General features: G+C 42.3%; 1 pseudogene; it reads left to right on the plus strand.

Moving 5' to 3' along the window:
- Positions 1–12,679: 12,679 nt before the first annotated feature.
- On the plus strand, positions 12,680–17,514 carry LOC127336227 (ent-kaur-16-ene synthase, chloroplastic-like; annotated as a pseudogene).
- The last annotated feature ends 7,849 nt before the right edge of the window (positions 17,515–25,363 follow it).

Consider the following 25,363-nt stretch of genomic DNA (forward strand, 5'->3'; position numbering starts at 1 on the left):
TGTTCCCCACCATAGACACAGCCTTTCGATATGAGTGACTAGGAACTTCCCCAGAAGAGACTAGTTTTACCGCTCGACAGGCTGCTCGTTAGGTTATCGGTGCTTTGCATATTTCTGTTGGCCGTGTTATCAAGGAGTTGTGTCAGAAAATCAAAAAAAAAAGAGAAAATTGAAAAGAAGCAAAAAGAGCTACATAGCTGTGTGTGTTCTACAAATAGAAAATCCAACAAGAAAAGTGAAGTGCTAGTTGTTTCAAGTGAAGGCCTAAATTTTACTTTACGGCACCCGTAGTTGAGCAATCTTGTGCCTGTCTCGTTAAGCTTTGCTAGCGTCTCTCTTGTGCATTGCAACCTTTTCCCACAAATAGTTGCATTGCCCCATTATATCGCCTTGTGTGAGTATCATTGGTTGTCTACGGTCAGCGCTAGAGCTTGTTATTGGTGCAAATAGGTAGCCTACCTACAGCCCCACATATACCCTGCTTTGTCGTGTGATTTATTCTTATACCCTTGATATTCGCTTCGCTACATCTGTGCACTAGTTGTTACTACAAGTGGTAAGCAACACTAATTTACTTTGGAACGGTAAGATCTCCTTTTCTTATCAGTTTTGAGTGAGTTGTGAGAGTACCACCATATATTTTTGATTTAGTGCACTAATCTACTAACCATGTCTGCTAGTGATCATAGAATTGTTAACCAGGAAAACAAGAGTGCTGCAGATATTATCACATGGAGGGAGTATGAGGTTCTTCGTAATGAGATGCGACGTGAATTCCGCGCTCAGGACGAGGTGCTTAATGGGAAGATTGATGAGATTTCCCAAAAGTCGGATGCTACTCATGTGACCGTCACTACAATGCAAGATCAAATGACGGATGTACAACGCAATCTTGCTGATTTGCGCTTAGCTGTTGAGAATTTGACCGCGCAACGACATCAAGAAGATGACGATGATCCTGAGCTTCAAGATGACGCACACAATGCTCGTGATGCGCCACGTGGTAATCGTGCTCGCGGTTGGGTTCCACTTGGCCGCAATGGTCGTGGACAAGATGAGGAAGATGGTTTGGGTAAGCCCAAATTTACTATACCCAAGTTTGAAGGAGGAGCTGATGTTGAAGAATACCTCACTTGGGAGCTCAAGATTGAGAAGTTGTGGAGCTTACATCCATATTATACTGACGATCGGAAGATCAAGCTTGCTTCTTCTGAATTTTATGGCTATGCTTTGCGTTGGTGGGATGCTTTTGTTCGTAACCGTGAAGAAGATCGTGAGCAGCCTATACGCACATGGCGTGCCATGACGGAGGCGATGACTTCTCTCTTTGTGCCTACAAATTACTTGCGGAATATATATGATAAGCTGACTTTATTGCGACAAGGTGTGAAGACTGTGGATGAATACTACATGGAGATGGAGATGCTTATGCAGCGTGGCCGTGTCCGTGAGTCTCTCGAGATGACAATGCAGCGTTTTCTCAATGGATTGAAGTATGATATCAAAGGCATTGTTCGTCACTACAGCTACACCAATATGAATCAATTGTTACATCATGCAAGAGAAGCTGAATCACAGTTGGCTGACGAAGCAAAGATCAAAGGTCGAGCTACAGGAGCTGGGCGTTTCACACCCCGCGCGGCCCCTTCTATGGCGCCGGCGCCTTCGACGCGCTCCGTCCCTCCACCTAGTAAGCCGGTCTCCAGTGTGTCTAACACAAAGAAGTCCGAATATGCTGCAAGTACGAGTGGCTCTAATGTGTCTACTGCGCGTAACCGTGACATGCTTTGTCATACATGTGGTGGCAAGGGTCACTTCAAGAGAGATTGTCCTAACCGCAAAGTCATGGTTATCAATGAGGACAATGAGTACGAGACTGGAGATGATGTTGATCCTAATGCTCCAGAAGATGATGATTATGACAATGATGGTGAAGATGCATATCCGTCTGATGCTCACACCATTGTTGTGTCGCAGCGTGCTCTTAATGTGTTGCCTAGTGCATCTACTCAGCGCTGCAATTTGTTCCAAACAAAGGCTTTAGTTGGTCCTGACAAGGCTTGCAAGGTCATTATTGATGGCGGGAGTTGCCGCAATTTAACAAGCAAGGAGTTGTGTACCAAGCTGAAGTTGAAGTATCTACCGCACCCGCATCCATACTATATTCAGTGGTTGAGCGACAATGGTGAGATGAAGGTAAACCACATGGTGCGTGTTGAGTTTGCTATTGGACCGTATAAGGATTGCATTGATTTTGATGTCGTTCCTATGACGGTATGTCACTCATCTTGTTGGGTCGGCCTTGGCTCTATGACCGTTCTGTGCAACATAATGGCCGTGCCAATACATATCACTTGGAGTTCAAGGGCAAGAAAATCAATTTACAGCAAATGACACCACAGCAAATTGTCAATGAGTCTCGTCAAAAAGTTGAAGTTAACTTGGAGGATGCTTCTTTAGATAGGCGAGAGAATTGTAATGTTGTGAGTGATATAACGAAAAGTGAGAGAGTGAATTCCTTAGTCTCATTAGCCACCAGAGAAGACATGAGAGAATTTAGTGAGGATCCTACAGCCATGCCTCTTGTGCTCTTGTACAGGGGTACGGTTTTGGTTTCTAACGACACGACCCCTCTTCCTCTTGGTGTTTCTAATGTTTTGCAGGAATTTGGCGACGTGTTTCCGGATGAGGTACCCACAGGACTTCCACCATTGCGAGGTATTGAGCATCAAATCGACTTGATCCCCGGAGCTTCGCTACCCAATCGGGCACCATATAGAACGAACCCCGAAGAGACGAAGGAGATACAGAAGCAAGTACAAGCGCTACTCGACAAAGGTTATATCCGCATAATCCTTAGTCCTTGTGTTGTTCCTGTTATTCTTGTTTCTAAGAAAGATGGTACATGGCGTATGTGCGTAGATTGTAGAGCTATAAACAATATCACTATTCGATATCGTCACCCTATTCCCCGTTTAGAGGATATGCTAGATGAATTGAGTGGTGCTGCTGTGTTCTCTAAAATTGATTTGCGTAGTGGTTATCATCAAATTAGGATGAAAGAAGGGGATGAGTGGAAAACCGCCTTTAAAACAAAATTTGGTTTATATGAGTGGTTAGTAATGCCTTTTGGTTTGACTAATGCACCTAGCACTTTCATGAGACTGATGAACCATGTTTTGCGTAATTTTATTGGCAAGTTTGTGGTTGTGTATTTTGATGACATATTAATTTACAGCCGCAATGAATCTGATCATATTATACATATTCGACATGTTTTGCAAGTGTTGCGTGATAGTAAACTCTATGTTAATCTTGAGAAGTGCACATTTTGCAAAGATAAGGTCATATTTCTGGGTTATGTTGTCTCTAAACATGGAGTAGAAGTAGATGTGTCTAAAATTGAAGCTATTCAAAATTGGCCTACTCCCATGAATGTGAGTCAAGTTAGAATTTTTCATGGTCTAGATGGGTTTTATCGCCATTTTGTGCCCAATTTTTCTACTATTGCTGCACCTTTGAATGAATTGACTAAAAAGGGTGTTGCATTTGAGTGGGGCGTTGCCCAAGATCATGCTTTTGATGAACTGCAACGATTGTTAACTTCTGCACCATTGCTTGCACTTCCTGATTTCAATAAGCAATTTGAGATTGAATGTGATGCTAGTGGTATTGGAATTGGTGGTGTGTTGATGCAAGAGGGTCGCCCAATTGCATATTTTTCTGAGAAACTTTCTGGTGCTAAGTTGAACTATCCTATCTTTGATAAAGAATGGTATGCTTTAATTAGAGTTCTTGAGGTTTGGCAACATTATTTGTGGCCAAAAGAATTTATCATACATTCTGACCATGAAGCTTTGAAATATCTGAAAGCCCAATCTACTTTGCATAGGCGTCTTGCTAAGTGGGTTGAGTTCATTGAGTCTTTTCCGTACATTATTAAGCATAAGAAGGGAAAAGATAACATTGTTGCTGATGCTCTATCTAGGAAGAATATGTTATTAACTCAACTTGATGTTAAAATTCCTGGATTAGAGGTGTTATGTGATTTATATGCGACTAATCATGATTTTGCTGAACCATATCGCTTATGTGCTCTTGGTAAAGCATGGGAAAAATATCACATACATGATGGGTTCTTGTTTCGAGCTAACAAACTATGTGTTCCAGAATCGTCTGTGCGTTTGCTCTTATTGCAGGAATCACATGCTGGAGGTTTGATGGGTCACTTTGGGCGTGAGAAGACGCTACTCATGCTCGCTGATCACTTTTATTGGCCAAAGATGAGGCGGGATGTGGACAGGTATGTGAAGAGGTGCATTACTTGCAACAAGTCCAAGTCCAAGCTGAAGCCTCACGGTTTGTATACTCCATTACCGGCACCTACTACACCTTGGGAAGATATTAGTATGGATTTTGTGTTGGGTTTGCCGCGTACTAAAAGAGGCCATGATTCTATATTTGTGGTAGTGGACAGATTTTCTAAAATGTCACACTTTATTGCCTGCCACAAAAGCGACGATGCGTCGCATATTGCTAACCTGTTTTTCAGAGAGATTGTTCGACTACATGGATTCCCGAAGACTATTGTTTCTGATCGTGATGTGAAGTTCATGAGCTACTTCTGGAAGACACTTTGGGGAAAGCTTGGGACAAAACTGCTGTTCAGTACTACTTGTCATCCCCAAACTGATGGTCAAACTGAGGTGGTGAATCGAACCTTGTCACAACTGTTGAGATCCATGATCAAGAAGAACCTGAAGGAGTGGGAAGAGTGTTTGCCACATGTAGAGTTTGCTTACAACAGGGCGGTACATTCTACCACGGAGCTATGTCCTTTTGAGGTGGTGTATGGTTTTAAACCCATTACTCCACTTGACTTGTTGCCTTTGGCCATACATGAGAGAGTTAATATGGAGGCATCCAAGAGGGCAGATTTTGTGCGAAAAATCCATGTGAAGACTAAAGAGTTGATAGAGAAGAAAGGCAAGAGCAATGTTGCAAGGATGAATAAGAAGCGCAAAGAGATGTTGTTCAAGCCTGGTGATATGGTCTGGGTACATTTTCGCAAGGATAGGTTCCCGAAGCTGCGGAAGTCTAAGTTGAAGCCTCGTGGTGCTGGTCCTTACAAAGTGCTTGCCAATATCAATGATAATGCATACTCAATAGATCTTCCAGTTGATGAGTTTGGTGTCAGTAATTCTTTCAATGTTGCTGATTTGACACCATATGACGGAGAAGACCTTGGAGCGTCGGGGTCGACGCCTTTTGACGGGGGGGGGGGGGAGATGATGAGGACATCCCTACTACACCATTACCTCCGTCACTGATAAATGAAGATGAACCTGCTGTGAAGCTCAAATCCAATGAAGTTCGGATTGGACCAATTACAAGGGCTCGTGCGAAGCTACTTAAACAACAGGTGAACTTGTTTCTAAACGGTACTTTGATTGATGAGAACTTTATACTGCCTAAGTCCTATTACTTATGTATCATCAGGTATCAAGAAGAGACGAGCATCGCACGAGGAGGAGAGGAGCAGCTGGACATGAAGACGGACGTCAAGATGGACGTGAAGCTGGACATGGAGCTGGACATGAAGATATCTCATGGACGCGCGAGGGAGGAGCGGGAGGCATGCGCGAGAGGAGAAGAAGACGTCCAGGCCGGTCCAGCACCCGGTTAGACCGGCAGCCAGACCGGCCAGCCCGGTCCCTGGCCCGGTTGACCGGGCGCCAACCGGATGCGATGCTCGTACCGGATCAAAACCGGAAAACCTCGCAACTTCCCGGTTGCCGCCCGGTTGACCGGACGCCAGACCGGCCGATCCGGTCCCTGGCCCGGTTGACCGGATTCCAGACCGGATTCGTCCGAGTCTGTCTCGACCAGATCTATTCTGGGTCGGTTATTTTTGTATCTTTTCGACCAGAACTCGTCCCGGACACCTATATAAGTGCCCAGGACGCCCCCCTAGCTGCTTTAGACCACGTTTAAGATAAACCCTAGTTCTTAGTTGTTTGCTCTAGCAAAACTATTGAATCCCTACACCATATTGCTTGATATTGTGTAGATCCTGAAAAAGTCTTGTGTGATCTGCTGTTCCATTGGGAATTAGACGGTTGCAACTTACCGCTTCGTGGTCGGCGGCTACGTGCACAAGTGTGTGGAGTTGCGAATATCTTGCAGGGTTGAGAGCTGTTGCATTGGCGACAGGGACCAATCGAGAGATCTCGTTGCGTCATACAAGTTATCCTTCACTACATCGTCGTGTTTCTCCGCTGCCATCACCCCGTGATCATCATCACCACCGTTGCTTACTGAAAAGATCGGGCCACCCCTTATCATCTTGGTATCAGATTTCCAGTTTTCCTTGGTAAGTCATCCACAATCCACCCCATAGTTGAGTTGTGAGTGTTTTCCTATCCAGAAAAAGCCATAAAAAGTTAGGGTTAGGGTTTGCCATAGCCTTAGATTGCACTAATTTCAAGTTTTAGTTGCTTTTCGTAGTTGTTTTTGCGTATGTTTTCTTTCCATCTAGTATTTTTAGGGTTTGAGTTTACTCTATCATCTTTGTCGTCTAGTGTCAGTTTTTGTTACTCCGAGTCCACATAGCGTACAGTGTGCTTGTTCCCCACCATAGACACAGCCTTTCGATATAAGTGACTAAGAACTTCCCCAGAAGAGACTAGTTTTACCGCTCGTCAGGCTGCTCGTTAGGTTATCGGTGCTTTGCATATTTCTGTTGGCCGTGTTATCAAGGAGTTGTGTCAGAAAATCAAAAAAAAAAGAAAATTGAAAAGAAGCAAAAAGAGCTACATAGTTGCGTGTGTTCTACAAATAGAAAATCCAACAAGAAAAGTGAAGTGCTAGTTGTTTCAAGTGAAGGCCTAAATTTTACTTTACTGTACCCGTAGTTGAGCAATCTTGTGCCTGCCTCATTGAGCTTTGCTAGCGTCTCTCTTGTGCATTGCAACCTTTTCCCACAAATAGTTGCATTGCCCTATTATATCGCCTTGTGTGAGTATCATTGGTTGTCTACGGTCAGCGCTAGAGCTTGTTATTGGTGCAAATAGGTAGCCTACCTACAGCCCCACATATACCCTGCTTTGTCGTGTGATTGTTCTTATACCCTTGATATTTGCTTCGCTACATCTGTGCACTAGTTGTTACTACAAGTGGTAAGCAACACTAATTTACTTTGGAACGGTAAGATCTCCTTTTCTTATCAGTTTTGAGTGAGTTGTGAGAGTACCACCATATATTTTTGATTTAGTGCACTAATCTACTAACCATGTCTGCTAGTGATCATAGAATTGTTAACCAGGAAAACAAGAGTGCTGTAGATATTATCACATGGAGGGAGTATGAGGCTCTTCATAATGAGATGCGACGTGAATTCCGCGCTCAGGACGAGGTGCTTAATGGGAAGATTGATGAGATTTCCCAAAAGCTGGATGCTACTCATGTGACCGTCACTACAATGCAAGATCGAATGATGGATGTACAACGCAATCTTGCTGATTTGCGCTTAGCTGTTGAGAATTTGACCGCGCAACAACATCAAGAAGATGACGATGATCCTGAGCTTCAAGATGACGCACACAATGCTCGTGATGCGCCACGTGGTAATCGTGCTCGCGGTTGGGTTCCACTTGGCCGCAATGGTCGTGGACAAGATGAGGAAGATGGTTTGGGTAAGCCCAAATTTACTATACCCAAGTTTGAAGGAGGAGCTGATGTTGAAGAATACCTCACTTGGGAGCTCAAGATTGAGAAGTTGTGGAGCTTACATCCACATTATACTGACGATCGGAAGATCAAGCTTGCTTCTTCCGAATTTGATGGCTATGCTTTGCGTTGGTGGGATGCTTTTGTTCGTAACCGTGAAGAGGATCGTGAGCAGCCTATACGCACATGGCGTGCCATGAAGGAGGCGATGACTTCTCGCTTTGTGCCTACAAATTACTTGCGGAATATATATGATAAGCTGACTTTATTGCGACAAGGTGTGAAGACTGTGGATGAATACTACATGGAGATGGAGATGCTTATGCAGCGTGGCCGTGTCCGTGAGCCTCTCGAGATGACAATGCAGCGTTTCCTCAATGGATTGAAGTATGATATCAAAGGCATTGTTCGTCACTACAGCTACACCAATATGAATCAATTGTTACATCATGCAAGAGAAGCTGAATCACAGTTGGCTGACGAAGCAAAGATCAAAGGTCGAGCTACAGGAGCTGGGCGTTTCACACCCCGCGCGGCCCCTTCTATGGCGCCGGCGCCTTCGACACGCTCCGTCCCTCCACCTAGTAAGCCGGTCTCCAGTGTGTATAACACAAAGAAGTCCGAATCTGCTGCAAGTACGAGTGGCTCTAATGTGTCTATTGCACGTAACCGTGACATGCTTTGTCATACATGTGGTGGCAAGGGTCACTTCAAGAGAGATTGTCCTAACCGCAAAGTCATGGTTATCAATGAGGACAATGAGTACGAGACTGGAGATGATGTTGATCCTAATGCTCCAGAAGATGATGATTATGACACTGTTGGTGAAGATGCATATCCGTCTGATGCTCGCACCATTGTTGTGTCGCAGCGTGCTCTTAATGTGTTGCCTAGTGCATCTACTCAGCGCTGCAATTTGTTCCAAACAAAGGCTTTAGTTGGTCCTGACAAGGCTTGCAAGGTCATTATTGATGGCGGGAGTTGCCACAATTTAGCAAGCAAGGAGTTGTGTACCAAGCTGAAGTTGAAGTATCTACCGCACCCGCATCCATACTATATTCAGTGGTTGAGCGACAATGGTGAGATGAAGGTAAACCACATGGTGCGTGTTGAGTTTGCTATTGGACCGTATAAGGATTGCATTGATTTTGATGTCGTTCCTATGACGGTATGTCACCTACTGTTGAGTCGGCCTTGGCTCTATGACCGTTCTATGCAACATAATGGCCGTGCCAATACATATCACTTGGAGTTCAAGGGCAAGAAAATCAATTTACAGCCTATGACACCACAGCAAATTGTCAATGAGTCTCGTCAAAAAGTTGAAGTTAACTTGGAGGATGCTTCTTTAGATAGGCGAGAGAATTATAATGTTGTGAGTGATATAACGAAAAGTGAGAGAGTGAATTCCTTAATCTCATTAGCCACCAAAGAAGACATGAGAGAATTTAGTGAGGATCCTACAGCCATTCCTCTTGTGCTCTTATACAGGGGTACGGTTTTGGTTTCTAACGACATGACCCCTCTTCCTCTTGGTGTTTCTAATGTTTTGCAGGAATTTGGCGACGTGTTTCCGCATGAGGTACCCGCAGGACTTCCACCATTGCGAGGTATTGAGCATCAAATCGACTTGATCCCCGGAGCTTCACTACCCAATCGGGCACCATATAGAACGAACCCCGAAGAGACGAAGGAGATACAGAAGCAAGTACAAGCGCTACTCGACAAATGTTATATCCGCATAAGCCTTAGTCCTTGTGTTGTTCCTGTTATTCTTGTTCCTAAGAAAGATGGTACATGGCGTATGTGCGTAGATTGTAGAGCTATAAACAATATCACTATTCGATATCGTCACCCTATTCCCCGTTTAGAGGATATGCTAGATGAATTGAGTGGTGCTGCTGTGTTCTCTAAAATTGATTTGCGTAGTGGTTATCATCAAATTAGGATGAAAGAAGGGGATGAGTGGAAAACCACCTTTAAAACAAAATTTGGTTTATATGAGTGGTTAGTAATGCCTTTTGATTTGACTAATGCACCTAGCACTTTCATGAGACTGATGAACCATGTTTTGCGTAATTTTATTGGCAAGTTTGTGGTTGTGTATTTTGATGACATATTAATTTACAGCCGCAATGAATCTGATCATATTATACATATTCGACATGTTTTGCAAGTGTTGCGTGATAGTAAACTCTATGTTAATCTTGAGAAGTGCACATTTTGCAAAGATAAGGTCATATATCTGGGTTATGTTGTCTCTAAACATGGAGTAGAAGTAGATGTGTCTAAAATTGAAGCTATTCAAAATTGGCCTACTCCCATGAATGTGAGTCAAGTTAGAAGTTTTCATGGTCTAGATGGGTTTTATCGCCGTTTTGTGCCCAATTTTTCTACTATTGCTGCACCTTTGAATGAATTGACTAAAAAGGGTGTTGCATTTGAGTGGGGCGTTGCCCAAGATCATGCTTTTGATGAACTGCAACGATTGTTAACTTCTGCACCATTGCTTGCACTTCCTGATTTCAATAAGCAATTTGAGATTGAATGTGATGCTAGTGGTATTGGAATTGGTGGTGTGTTGATGCAAGAGGGTCGCCCAATTGCATATTTTTCCGAGAAACTTTCTGGTGCTAAGTTGAACTATCCTATCTATGATAAAGAATGGTATGCTTTAATTAGAGTTCTTGAGGTTTGGCAACATTATTTGTGGCCAAAAGAATTTATCATACATTCTGATCATGAAGCTTTGAAATATCTGAAAGCCCAATCTACTTTGCATAGGCGTCTTGCTAAGTGGGTTGAGTTCATTGAGTCTTTTCCGTACATTATTAAGCATAAGAAGGGAAAAGATAACATTGTTGCTGATGCTCTATCTAGGAAGAATATGTTATTAACTCAACTTGATGTTAAAATTCCTGGATTAGAGGTGTTATGTGATTTATATGCGACTAATCATGATTTTGCTGAACCATATCGCTTATGTGCTCTTGGTAAAGCATGGGAAAAATATCACATACATGATGAGTTCTTGTTTCGAGCTAACAAACTATGTGTTCCAGAATCGTCTGTGCGTTTGCTCTTATTGCAGGAATCACATGCTGGAGGTTTGATGGGTCACTTTGGGCGTGAGAAGACGCTACTCATGCTCGCTGATCACTTTTATTGGCCAAAGATGAGGCGGGATGTAGACAGGTATGTGAAAAGGTGCATTACTTGAAACAAGTCCAAGTCCAAGCTGAAGCCTCACGGTTTGTATACTCCATTACCGGCACCTACTACACCTTGGGAAGATATTAGTATGGATTTTGTGTTGGGTTTGCCGCGTACTAAAAGAGGCCATGATTCTATATTTGTGGTAGTGGACAGATTTTCTAAAATGTCACACTTTATTGCCTGCCACAAAAGTGACGATGCGTCGCATATTGCTAACCTGTTTTTCAGAGAGATTGTTCGACTACATGGAGTCCCGAAGACTATTGTTTCTGATCGTGATGTGAAGTTCATGAGCTACTTCTGGAAGACACTTTGGGGAAAGCTTGGGACAAAACTGCTGTTCAGTACTACTTGTCATCCCCAAACTGATGGTCAAACTGAGGTGGTGAATCGAACCTTGTCACAACTGTTGAGATCCATGATCAAGAAGAACCTGAAGGAGTGGGAAGAGTGTTTGCCGCATGTAGAGTTTGCTTACAACAGGGCGGTACATTCTACCACGGAGCTATGTCCTTTTGATGTGGTGTATGGTTTTAAACCCATTACTCCACTTGACTTGTTGCCTTTGGCCATACATGAGAGAGTTAATATGGAGGCATCCAAGAGGGCAGATTTTGTGCGAAAAATCCATGTGAAGACTAAAGAGTTGATAGAGAAGAAAGGCAAGAGCAATGCTGCAAGTTTGAATAAGAAGCGCAAAGAGATGTTGTTCAAGCCTGGTGATACGGTCTGGGTACATTTTCGCAAGGATAGGTTCCCGAAGCTACGGAAGTCTAAGTTGAAGCCTCGTGGTGCTGGTCCTTACAAAGTGCTTGCCAGTATCAATGATAATGCATACTCAATAGATCTTCCAGTTGATGAGTTTGGTGTCAGTAATTCTTTCAATGTTGCTGATTTGACACCATATGACGGAGAAGACCTTGGAGCGTCGGGGTCGACGCCTTTTGACGGGGGGGGGGGGGGGGTGATGATGAGGACATCCCTACTACACCATTACCTCTGTCACTGATAAATGAAGATGAACCTGCTGTGAAGCTCAAATCCAATGAAGTTCGGATTGGACCAATTACAAGGGCTCGTGCGAAGCTACTTAAACAACAGGTGAACTTCTTTCTAAACGGTATTTTGATTGATGAGAACTTTATACTGCCTAAGTCCTATTACTTATGTATCATCAGGTATCAAGAAGAGACGAGCATCGCACGAGGAGGAGAGGAGCAGCTGGACATGAAGACGGACGTCAAGATGGACGTGAAGCTGGACATGGAGCTGGACATGAAGATATCTCATGGACGCGCGAGGGAGGAGCGGGAGGCATGCGCGAGAGGAGAAGAAGACGTCCAGGCCGGTCCAGCACCCGGTTGGACCGGCCGCCAAACCGGCCAGCCCGGTCCCTAGCCCGGTTGACCGGGCGCCAACCGGATGCGATGCTCGTACCGGATCAAAACCGGAAAACCTCGCAACTTCCCGGTTGCCGCCCGGTTGACCGGACGCCAGACCGGCCGATCCGGTCCCTGGCCCGGTTGACCGGATTCCAGACCGGATTCGTCCGAGTCTGTCTCGACCAGATCTATTCTGGGTCGGTTATTTTTGTAACAATAGCTTCCACCGTGCGTCAAGGGCTTAAGTAGCACACACCGAGAATATGTGGTATTTGGTTTTGTAATTGCGGGTTATTTACTAGTAATACATGTATGTATGAGAGCAACGTTATCTAATTGATGCTAACATTAAAATATTCTTTCATCAAACAGCATATACTGAGAAGATTTTGGTAGAAGAAAATGTGAGCATGCAAAAGAAGGTATGACCCAACACTTATGACTCTTGTTTCGGCTAGATGTTTTGAGCTAGTCTCATGGAATTATTGGCGCAACTAAATACAATGATCAAATGTTGCATATAATCTAGGAAAGGGTGGCTAGAATAAAGAAAGAGCTCCAAGAGCCTCAATGGTTACCATCCCCATACGACACAGCATGGGTGGCAATGGTGCCCTCGCAAGGTATCCCTCAGGCTCCATGCTTCCCTCAGTGTGTTGAATGGATATTGCAAAACCAATAGGATAATGGATCTTGGGGTATCAGAAAATATGACTCGTCAAACGACAAGTGTAGTCTCTTATCCACATTGGCATGCATTCTTGCACTTAAGAAATGGAATGTTGGTCCCGAGCACATCAGCAGAGGTATGAAACATTGAAACATCATTAATTTATTTTTGTTGTTTTAAGGTCTCTACTTTAGACGGCCTATAAGTTGTAACTGAGATAAAATGATGTACATTCACATGACTCCTTTTTTTCCTTGGGTGGCAGGACTACATTTTATTGGCAGAAATTTCTCGATTGTTATGGATGAGCAGATTGATGCTCCTGTAGGCTTTAATGTTACTTTTACTGGTATGATTACCCTAGCCAATTCCATGGGTTTGGAATTTCCCGTGAAACAAACTTATGTTGATGACATTCTTCACATCCGGCAGATGGAATTGAAAAGGTTTGCTGAGTGACCTTTATACAAAAATTATGTATATATGCATTTTGTTTAACTGGTTGTTAGTATGCATATGTGTGGATATGAATTGAAACTCACTAGCTGATTTTTTTATCTCACTTTCTTTTATGAAAAATATTGTTTGTATTTTTTTCTATTTTATTTAGATTTTCCGAGAAACCATAATTTTGAAATGGAAAATGGGGAACAATGATATTTATCTTGTATATGTCAAAAGTAGCAATCATAACTTCAGTCTCATATGTAGCAATCATAACTTCAGTCTCATATGTAGCAATCATAATTTCAGTCTCATGTGAGTAACAAATTGAAAATTATTATGTGTGTCTCATACAGATTTGCTGAGGATACATCTTATGGTAGAGAAGAATACATGGCTTATGTTGCTGAAGGGTTAGGAGACATGTTGGATTGGAATGAAGTCATGAAATTTCAGAGGAAGAATGGATCATTGTTCAACTCTCCTTCCGCTACTGCAGCTGCATTAATATACAATCATGATGATAAAGCCCTCCAATATCTAAATTTGCTAGTTAGTAAATTTGGTAGTTCAGGTGAGTTTGTGTGCCTTACACCATGATGAATTTGCAACCTGTATACTGTTGCTAAATATCGTCCTAAATCAACATTTGCAGTACCAACAGTGTTCCCAATAAATATATACTGCCAGCTTTCGATGGTGGATTCGCTTGAAAAGACTGGAATATCTCATCATTTTTCAACCGAAATAAAGAGTATCCTCGACATGACACATAGGTAATGACCGAGAGAAAAGTTAATGTATGTATATTTATAGACCTGTTAATTTACTATATCCATTTTGTAGTTTCTGGTTACAGAGAGATGAGGAAATCATGTTGGATGTAGCAACATGTGCAATGGCATTTCGTATTTTAAGGATGAATGGATATGATGTTTCCTCAGGTATTTCCTTCGGGTAGAATACTTGTGTTGCAACTTTTATCTTCATTGTTGATTTAACTCACAAGTTCCAATTTTACGCAGATGAACTATCCCATCTTGCTGAAGCCTCTGCTTTCCGTAGTTCACTTCAAGGGTATCTGAATGATACAAAATCTTTACTAGAACTACAGAAGGCTTCAACAGTTAGTGTTTCAAAAAATGAAACGATCCTTGATAACATAGGCTATTGGTCAAGCAACTTCTTAAAGGAAAAGATGAGTTCTAATGATGTGGATATAGTTCCGGTCTTCACAGAGGTGCTTGGATGCAAAAAAATATAATTCAAAAATTATTGATCCTAGATTTGATTAAGGGTTTGGTTTACACTTAATTATATGCGTCTGTTATTTCAGGTGGAGTATGCTGTCAAGTTTCCATTTTATGCCACAATGGAACGTCTAGACCACAGGAGGAGTATTGAACATTTTGATGCTCAGGGTTATCAGATGTTCAAGACATCGTACTTGTAAGATTCTCATCCCCAAAAGTAGTTTGCATATAATTAAATTAATAACTCAAGCCACAAACTCCTACGATCGATGTTCATAATTTCCAAAAAAATAACTTCAACTAATTTTATTGTATCCAAATACTCCTGAGTCATCTCTTTGCTGTTCCCACAAAGAAGAAAGAAGCAATAATTGGGGTGATATAATTCAAACCTATGATTGAGCATGTACTTTTTTAGAGTCCATTTATTTTCAATTATCCGGTAAAAACATTCTTCTAAAAATGTCAAACCCACAACATTTATAATAGTCTCAATTGATTTTTTTGTCTAATAACAAGTTTTTACTGCATCAGGCCATGCCTTGCTAACAAAGACCATCTTGCTTTGGCTGTTGAAGATTTCACCTTCTCTCAGTTTGCTTACCAGGCTGAACTTGCGCATGTTGAAAGGTAAATTGTGTATTATGTTATCAACTTATGTCATCAACTCCCTTTCTTATAGGTTTGGATTTTTTTTCAACAGTTGGGTGAAAGAGAACAGGATAGACCAGCTACAATTTGCAAGACAGAAGCAGGCATATTGCTACCTCTCTGCTTCTGGCACCATGTTCACTCCGGAACTATCTGAAGCTCGCATTTCATTTGCCAAAACTTCCGTTCTCATAACTATTGTTGATGACTTCTTCGATGTCGCGGGATCAACAGAAGAAATAGAAAATCTGATATCATTAGTCGAAAAGTATAGTTCCTTATCTTGATCTCTTTGGCTGCTTTTTGTTAGGTGCTTGTTTCTTGTGCACTTGTTAACAAGTTGTCTGGCTTGCTTTGTTGTCTTAGGTGGGATGAGCACCAAGAACTTCAATTTTACTCTGAGAGTGTAGAAATATTATTTTTTGCTATCTATACTACAGTGAATCAGCTCGGGGAAAGCGCTTCTGCGCTACAAAACCGTGATGTTAGGAAGCACATGATAGAATTGGTGAGTTCCATATATGATCCCATCATTATGAATTGTATCATGTTATGTATTGCATGTTGAAATTCATGATTTTTATAATGAGTTAAATTGCATCTGTAGTGGATAGAAACATTGAGGTCCATGTCAGCTGAGGCGAGAATGGGTGACGAGTCAGTATGTGCCGACAATCAATGAGTACATGACAAATGCAAATCTCTCATATGGACTGGGGCCTATTATACCCGCGTCATTGTACTTTGTCGGGCAAGAGCTTTCGGAGTCGGTTGTCAGAGATCAAGAGTACAATGAATTAATCAGGCTAATGAACATCTGTTGTCGTCTCCTGAATGACATTCAAGGATATGAGGTACGTATATGGATCGTTTTATGACAAAATGATTGTATCCTTGTAAACTGCGTTCAAACACATAAACATTTGTTGTAGCTATTAAGAAATATGATTCTGTTTGATGTTATAGCAAGTTATTTCACATATCATTACACGTAAATTATCTTTCTAGCATGTAGCATATTTAAGTCTAGTGGACTATAAGTTCCGAGAAAATGGTTTAAAATTTTCAATGGTTGAGGCCATAGAAATAAATTTCACGTTAAGAAAAAGAAGACCAACGCAACTTATTTTGTTGGATTTTAGATTAAAAATGGTGCATCAAATTTGTTTTTATAGTCGCTGAACAAATACCTCTTTTGGGTCGTAGTATAATTTCAGCTACATATGGAACTGTAGCGAAACATATGCATTATTGTTTGCCAAAAAACTGTAGCAGTCTTTGATGATATATATTTTATTAAATTAAGGGGATACATTTACAAGCAGGGAGGGTAAATATACGTCCAAATAATACTCAAATATATGCATTATGGTCTATGGTATCCAGTCACACAAACAGGATGGTATATATACATACATATAATACCAATAGGCCTTTTGTGTTGAATTATCAAAGAGTAAGAAAACAATAATACTGACCATTCTTGTTTAAACTCGTATGTATTTTTTGGAGATTATGACATCTTTTTACCAAATCCTGCAGAGGGAGGGCAGCCAGGGAAAAGTGAATAGTGTCTCACTACTTGTTCTTCACAGTGGTGGTTTCATGTCCTCAGAATCAGCTAAAAAGACGATTGAGGAGTATATAGCTTCATGTCGGAAAGACTTGCTGAGGTTGGTTCTAAAGGAAGACAGTGCTGTTCCTAGGCCATGCAAGGAGGTGTTTTGGAAGATGTGCAAGATAAATCACTTGTTCTACTCTCAGACTGATGGATATAGCTCTCAAAAAGAAATGGTTGGTGCAGTGAATGCCGTTATCTACGAGCCTCTCAAACTCCAAACTAGCGATCCATCTTTGACTGTTAAATCAGAACACTAAGGGTTCCTAAAGGATCACAAGCTTTCCTTGATAGATAAATAAATATGATATGGTGCAGTATAAATGCCCTGTCTAACTATGCCGCGGTGCAGAAGGAACTAAAATTAGTTAGGTGGAGATGTGAAGCCTCGAGATGAAGGAAGAGTTGTCCCATGTATAGGTCCAGTTTCTTGTGTAACAGCTGTGCCCAGTCTCGGCGATGTACTTGTTCATAGTGAATTTTGATATATTAATGGGGAAGACTGAAAGATGTGGCAGTTGCATGTTCTCTATAAACGGTGTAATATATTTCCCTTACAAGTCTTGATTGTTCCGTGATCAGTTGACAAGCTCTGCTGTATCTTGTTCTTGCTTGTTCTGTCTGATTTTTCACAAAGATTTCTTGTATTTATTTCCTCCTACAATCCTAGTTGTCATCTTCACTTGTGATCTGCAGGTGCTTATATGATTCTGCTATGTGCTAAAGCAGTTATGCTTAATCAGACTGCTAACTTGTTAACGAAAACAAATTGTGCAGAACAAGATGAAAGTTAAAGGGAAAACGAGCAGCATCCTGAAGAGCAGAGTATGAGTCGGACTGTAGTACTCACGAAAATCGCAGTGCATTGTGGCCTTAATAATACGATTGAATCGACAAAGTCGCTCATCGATCAATCTGCAGTCTCTTTGTGCCCAAGATTCGATAATGAGGAGCAAATGTGGGTAGTCACATACTTGGGTCGCTGGTGAGGATGGTGGAGGCGCCCAGCCTGGTCATCTGCCAGTAGGAGGCGTGGGCAAGCACGGTGTCCGGCTGGGAGCAGACGCCGGCGGCCTGGATGGACTAGTATTCAGCGGAGCGCCGGAGCCGCAAGCGTCGTCCATGGCCGGGCCCGCACCGTCATCGACCGAGGCAGCGGCGGCATTAATCGGGAGTTGGGGAGCGGCTCAGAGGAGGAGCGGCATCTCCAACAGCCCCTCTCTTGCATCCGTGCACGAGGGGATTCCCAAATAGAGCTGAGCTGGGGCGGCGCATGCCTGGAGTACCGTGGTTGCCGGAGGCGGGGACGGAGGCTTAGCAGGGGACCGGCGGCGCGGTATTTTTTTTCCTCTTACAAATCTGACCTTTCACAAAACTAACATTTTCGCATTTTCGCAAAACTAATGCATCATCTTAGGCTAGCCTTAGTGCTAGTATCATAACTAGATCATGCATAGCCTCACCAAAAATGCTGATGTGGCAGGTAATTATGGATGAGAGAGAAGATTAGACTATCATAGATTAGATACCGTATCATAGCGCACATCATGAGAAAAGTTAATATCAAATAAATCTTGTACACAAATTTGTATTGGGATTCTACAAATCAATTAATATAGTAAAACTATGATACAAGTCTATGATATTATTCATTATGAATCTAGTATCATACAAAAGTATCATATGCATGATACTATTATATGATACTACCCACTATGGTCAGCCTTAGCATCCAAATTGAGGTTCAGATTTCGAAATAGTTTGTCGATGAATTGATGAGGCATTAATTTTGCCCCAAGGTTATATTTGTCAAAAAAAAACCTTGGTTAAAAGGGAGGTGAGAGATCGGGACAAGGATACACGATTCCGAACTTGATAGCGGATATAATATAGGATATGGTATGCTAAATTGCCTGTAGATATCCGTATCTCAAAATTATTTTGAATTATCCAATGGTCTTATCCGAACAATCTAATTTTGATCCAAAATATTAAAGCTAATAGAACATGTGTAGTAGTTAATGAGCTGCCGAGTTCGTCCATTAAACAATAGCTCATGTATATAGTCATTCTATCGAACATGACCGTTTTTTTTAACTTGTTTAATCAATCAATTTTGTTGTATGGTTTACGAACTTATTTGTGCGTGTATATATCTGATTAATTTTTTTGCGAGTCACCTTTGTTTCTGCTCCGAGGCTTGTCTCATATTCCTGGCGTTGAATCAGTAACTAGGATTGGATGCACAAGGTTGTGTATACTCCATTGACGGAGTGATTGTTCAATAGGATTGGATGTACTCTTGTTCAGCGCTCTTAAGTACATTCAGGCTATAGCCTCGCTCGGGTTGGTTGTACTCACCACTCACCATTTCACCAAGGAAATGTCAAATACACTTCGGATGGAACATTATTCCAAACTGCAGCTCGACGTCGCAACATGTGTGCTTGAAAAGTAAGACCCACGTACACGGCCCTTGATTAGAGCCACAGATGTCAAGCCAAAATCCAGCTTCTATATTGTGGTGACCGGTAACATATACGGAGTACTGCGGAAAAATAAGGCACACATGTTGACCGGTACCATCTATAGAATTTGTGGTGAAGGTCCAGCTTAGATACTCACACTTGACTGTGTACTTTCGTACAGTATGTGGTGACTCATGGCGATAAGTCCCGCGCAACTTCGTAGTGACTAGTGAGATATAACTGCGCAGAAGTAACACATGTGCATTGACTAACAACAGCTCAAGATTTGTTCCTAATCAGGAACCAAATCTTGAATTTCAATTGTTACCTCTGTTCCTAAATGTAAAGCATTTTGACAAACGAAATTTAGCTTTCCAAAACTTCTGTAATAATGATTCATTTATAATCTGTTTTGGAGGAGAATTTTCATTTTTCATCCACCCAAATCTCTTCTGATAAATCCTTTCATCTTTTCTTTCATATGGTGCTAATACTTTTTACTATAATTCTTGTAGCTTTCTTATCCTAACAGAGTTATAAAAATCTTGTGCGCCTATTCATAAGAATGGAGGTAATAGGACTATGGTTTGGAAATATCGCGCATCAACAAACATTGTGATGAGGACATCCCTACTACACCATTACCTCCGTCACTGATAAATGAAGATGAACCTGCTGTGAAGCTCAAATCCAATGAAGTTCGGATTGGACCAATTACAAGGGCTCGTGCGAAGCTACTTAAACAACAGGTGAACTTGTTTCTAAACGGTACTTTGATTGATGAGAACTTTATACTGCCTAAGTCCTATTACTTATGTATCATCAGGTATCAAGAAGAGACGAGCATCGCACGAGGAGGAGAGGAGAAGCTGGACATGAAGACGGACGTCAAGATGGACGTGAAGCTGGACATGGAGCTGGACATGAAGATATCTCATGGACGCGCGAGGGAGGAGCGGGAGGCATGCGCGAGAGGAGAAGAAGACGTCCAGGCCGGTCCAGCACCCGGTTGGACCGGCCGCCAGACCGGCCAGCCCGGTCCCTAGCCCGGTTGACCGGGCCCCAACCGGATGCGATGCTCGTACCGGATCAAAACCGGAAAACCTCGCAACTTCCCGGTTGCCGCCCGGTTGACCGGACGCCAGACCGGCCGATCCGGTCCCTGGCCCGGTTGACCGCATTCCAGACCGGATTCGTCCGAGTCTGTCTCGACCAGATCTATTCTGGGTCGGTTATTTTTGTATCTTTTCGACCAGAACTCGTCCCGGACGCCTATATAAGTGCCCAGGACGCCCCCCTAGCTGCTTTAGACCACGTTTAAGATAAACCCTAGTTCTTAGTTGTTTGCTCTAGCAAAACTATTGAATCCCTACACCATATTGCTTGATATTGTGTAGATCCTGAAAAAGTCTTGTGTGATCTGCTGTTCCATTGGGAATTAGATGGTTGCAACTTACCGCTTCGTGGTCGGCGGCTACGTGCGCAAATGTGTGGAGTTGCGAATATCTTGCAGGGTTGAGAGCTGTTGCATTGGCGACAGGGACCAATCGAGAGATCTCGTTGCGTCATACAAGTTATCCTTCACTACATCGTCGTGTCTCTCCGCTGCCATCTCCCTGTGATCATCATCACCACCGTTGCTTACTGAGAAGATCGGGCCACCCCTTATCATCTTGGTATCAGATTTCCAGTTTTCCTCGGTAAGTCATCCACAATCCACCCCATAGTTGAGTTGTGAGTGTTTTCCTATCCAGAAAAAGTCATAAAAAGTTAGGGTTAGGGTTTGCCATAGCCTTAGATTGCACTAATTTCAGTTTTAGTTGCTTTTCGTAGTTGTTTTTGCGTATATTTTCTTTCCATCTAGTATTTTTAGGGTTTGAGTTTACTCTATCATCTTTGTCGTCTAGTGTCAGTTTTTGTTACTCCGAGTCCATATAGCGTACAGTGTGCTTGTTCCCCACCATAGACACAGCCTTTCGATATGAGTGACTAGGAACTTCCCCAGAAGAGACTAGTTTTACCGCTCGACAGGCTGCTCGTTAGGTTATCGGTGCTTTGCATATTTCTGTTGGCCGTGTTATCAAGGAGTTGTGTCAGAAAATCAAAAAAAAAAGAGAAAATTGAAAAGAAGCAAAAAGAGCTACATAGCTGTGTGTGTTCTACAAATAGAAAATCCAACAAGAAAAGTGAAGTGCTAGTTGTTTCAAGTGAAGGCCTAAATTTTACTTTACGGCACCCGTAGTTGAGCAATCTTGTGCCTGTCTCGTTAAGCTTTGCTAGCGTCTCTCTTGTGCATTGCAACCTTTTCCCACAAATAGTTGCATTGCCCCATTATATCGCCTTGTGTGAGTATCATTGGTTGTCTACGGTCAGCGCTAGAGCTTGTTATTTGTGCAAATAGGTAGCCTACCTACAGCCCCACATATACCCTGCTTTGTCGTGTGATTTATTCTTATACCCTTGATATTCGCTTCGCTACATCTGTGCACTAGTTGTTACTACAAGTGGTAAGCAACACTAATTTACTTTGGAACGGTAAGATCTCCTTTTCTTATCAGTTTTGAGTGAGTTGTGAGAGTACCACCATATATTTTTGATTTAGTGCACTAATCTACTAACCATGTCTGCTAGTGATCATAGAATTGTTAACCAGGAAAACAAGAGTGCTGCAGATATTATCACATGGAGGGAGTATGAGGTTCTTCGTAATGAGATGCGACGTGAATTCCGCGCTCAGGACGAGGTGCTTAATGGGAAGATTGATGAGATTTCCCAAAAGTCGGATGCTACTCATGTGACCGTCACTACAATGCAAGATCAAATGACGGATGTACAACGCAATCTTGCTGATTTGCGCTTAGCTGTTGAGAATTTGACCGCGCAACGACATCAAGAAGATGACGATGATCCTGAGCTTCAAGATGACGCACACAATGCTCGTGATGCGCCATGTGGTAATCGTGCTCGCGGTTGGGTTCCACTTGGCCGCAATGGTCGTGGACAAGATGAGGAAGATGGTTTGGGTAAGCCCAAATTTACTATACCCAAGTTTGAAGGAGGAGCTGATGTTGAAGAATACCTCACTTGGGAGCTCAAGATTGAGAAGTTGTGGAGCTTACATCCATATTATACTGACGATCGGAAGATCAAGCTTGCTTCTTCTGAATTTTATGGCTATGCTTTGCGTTGGTGGGATGCTTTTGTTCGTAACCGTGAAGAGGATCGTGAGCAGCCTATACGCACATGGCGTGCCATGACGGAGGCGATGACTTCTCGCTTTGTGCCTACAAATTACTTGCGGAATATATATGATAAGCTGACTTTATTGCGACAAGGTGTGAAGACTGTGGATGAATACTACATGGAGATGGAGATGCTTATGCAGCGTGGCCGTGTCCGTGAGTCTCTCGAGATGACAATGCGGCGTTTTCTCAATGGATTGAAGTATGATATCAAAGGCATTGTTCGTCACTACAGCTACACCAATATGAATCAATTGTTACATCATGCAAGAGAAGCTGAATCACAGTTGGCTGACGAAGCAAAGATCAAAGGTCGAGCTACAGGAGCTGGGCGTTTCACACCCCGCGCGGCCCCTTCTATGGCGCCGGCGCCTTCGACGCGCTCCGTCCCTCCACCTAGTAAGCCGGTCTCCAGTGTGTCTAACACAAAGAAGTCCGAATATGCTGCAAGTACGAGTGGCTCTAATGTGTCTACTGCGCGTAACCGTGACATGCTTTGTCATACATGTGGTGGCAAGGGTCACTTCAAGAGAGATTGTCCTAACCGCAAAGTCATGGTTATCAATGAGGACAATGAGTACGAGACTGGAGATGATGTTGATCCTAATGCTCCAGAAGATGATGATTATGACAATGATGGTGAAGATGCATATCCGTCTGATGCTCACACCATTGTTGTGTCGCAGCGTGCTCTTAATGTGTTGCCTAGTGCATCTACTCAGCGCTGCAATTTGTTCCAAACAAAGGCTTTAGTTGGTCCTGACAAGGCTTGCAAGGTCATTATTGATGGCGGGAGTTGCCGCAATTTAACAAGCAAGGAGTTGTGTACCAAGCTGAAGTTGAAGTATCTACCGCACCCGCATCCATACTATATTCAGTGGTTGAGCGACAATGGTGAGATGAAGGTAAACCACATGGTGCGTGTTGAGTTTGCTATTGGACCGTATAAGGATTGCATTGATTTTGATGTCGTTCCTATGACGGTATGTCACCTACTGTTGGGTCGGCCTTGGCTCTATGACCGTTCTGTGCAACATAATGGCTGTGCCAATACATATCACTTGGAGTTCAAGGGCAAGAAAATCAATTTACAGCAAATGACACCACAGCAAATTGTCAATGAGTCTCGTCAAAAAGTTAAAGTTAACTTGGAGGATGCTTCTTTAGATAGGCGAGAGAATTGTAATGTTGTGAGTGATATAACGAAAAGTGAGAGAGTGAATTCCTTAGTCTCATTAGCCACCAGAGAAGACATGAGAGAATTTAGTGAGGATCCTACAGCTATGCCTCTTGTGCTCTTGTACAGGGGTACGGTTTTGGTTTCTAACGACACGACCCCTCTTCCTCTTGGTGTTTCTAATGTTTTGCAGGAATTTGGCGACGTGTTTCCGGATGAGGTACCCACAGGACTTCCACCATTGCGAGGTATTGAGCATCAAATCGACTTGATCCCCGGAGCTTCGCTACCCAATCGGGCACCATATAGAACGAACCCCGAAGAGACGAAGGAGATACAGAAGCAAGTACAAGCGCTACTCGACAAAGGTTATATCCGCATAATCCTTAGTCCTTGTGTTGTTCCTGTTATTCTTGTTCCTAAGAAAGATGGTACATGGCGTATGTGCGTAGATTGTAGAGCTATAAACAATATCACTATTCGATATCGTCACCCTATTCTCCGTTTAGAGGATATGCTAGATGAATTGAGTGGTGCTGCTGTGTTCTCTAAAATTGATTTGCGTAGTGGTTATCATCAAATTAGGATGAAAGAAGGGGATGAGTGGAAAACCGCCTTTAAAACAAAATTTGGTTTATATGAGTGGTTAGTAATGCCTTTTGGTTTGACTAATGCACCTAGCACTTTCATGAGACTGATGAACCATGTTTTGCGTAATTTTATTGGCAAGTTTTGGTTGTGTATTTTGATGACATATTAATTTACAGCCGCAATGAATCTGATCATATTATACATATTCGACATGTTTTGCAAGTGTTGCGTGATAGTAAACTCTATGTTAATCTTGAGAAGTGCACATTTTGCAAAGATAAGGTCATATTTCTGGGTTATGTTGTCTCTAAACATGGAGTAGAAGTAGATGTGTCTAAAATTGAAGCTATTCAAAATTGGCCTACTCCCATGAATGTGAGTCAAGTTAGAATTTTTCATGGTCTAGATGGGTTTTATCGCCATTTTGTGCCCAATTTTTCTACTATTGCTGCACCTTTGAATGAATTGACTAAAAAGGGTGTTGCATTTGAGTGGGGCGTTGCCCAAGATCATGCTTTTGATGAACTGCAACGATTGTTAACTTCTGCACCATTGCTTGCACTTCCTGATTTCAATAAGCAATTTGAGATTGAATGTGATGCTAGTGGTATTGGAATTGGTGGTGTGTTGATGCAAGAGGGTCGCCCAATTGCATATTTTTCTGAGAAACTTTCTGGTGCTAAGTTGAACTATCCTATCTTTGATAAAGAATGGTATGCTTTAATTAGAGTTCTTGAGGTTTGGCAACATTATTTGTGGCCAAAAGAATTTATCATACATTCTGACCATGAAGCTTTGAAATATCTGAAAGCCCAATCTACTTTGCATAGGCGTCTTGCTAAGTGGGTTGAGTTCATTGAGTCTTTTCCGTACATTATTAAGCATAAGAAGGGAAAAGATAACATTGTTGCTGATGCTCTATC

The sequence above is a fragment of the Lolium perenne genome, chromosome 2 (genome assembly GCF_019359855.2).
Source record: "Lolium perenne isolate Kyuss_39 chromosome 2, Kyuss_2.0, whole genome shotgun sequence".
Classification (NCBI taxonomy): Eukaryota; Viridiplantae; Streptophyta; class Magnoliopsida; order Poales; family Poaceae; genus Lolium; species Lolium perenne.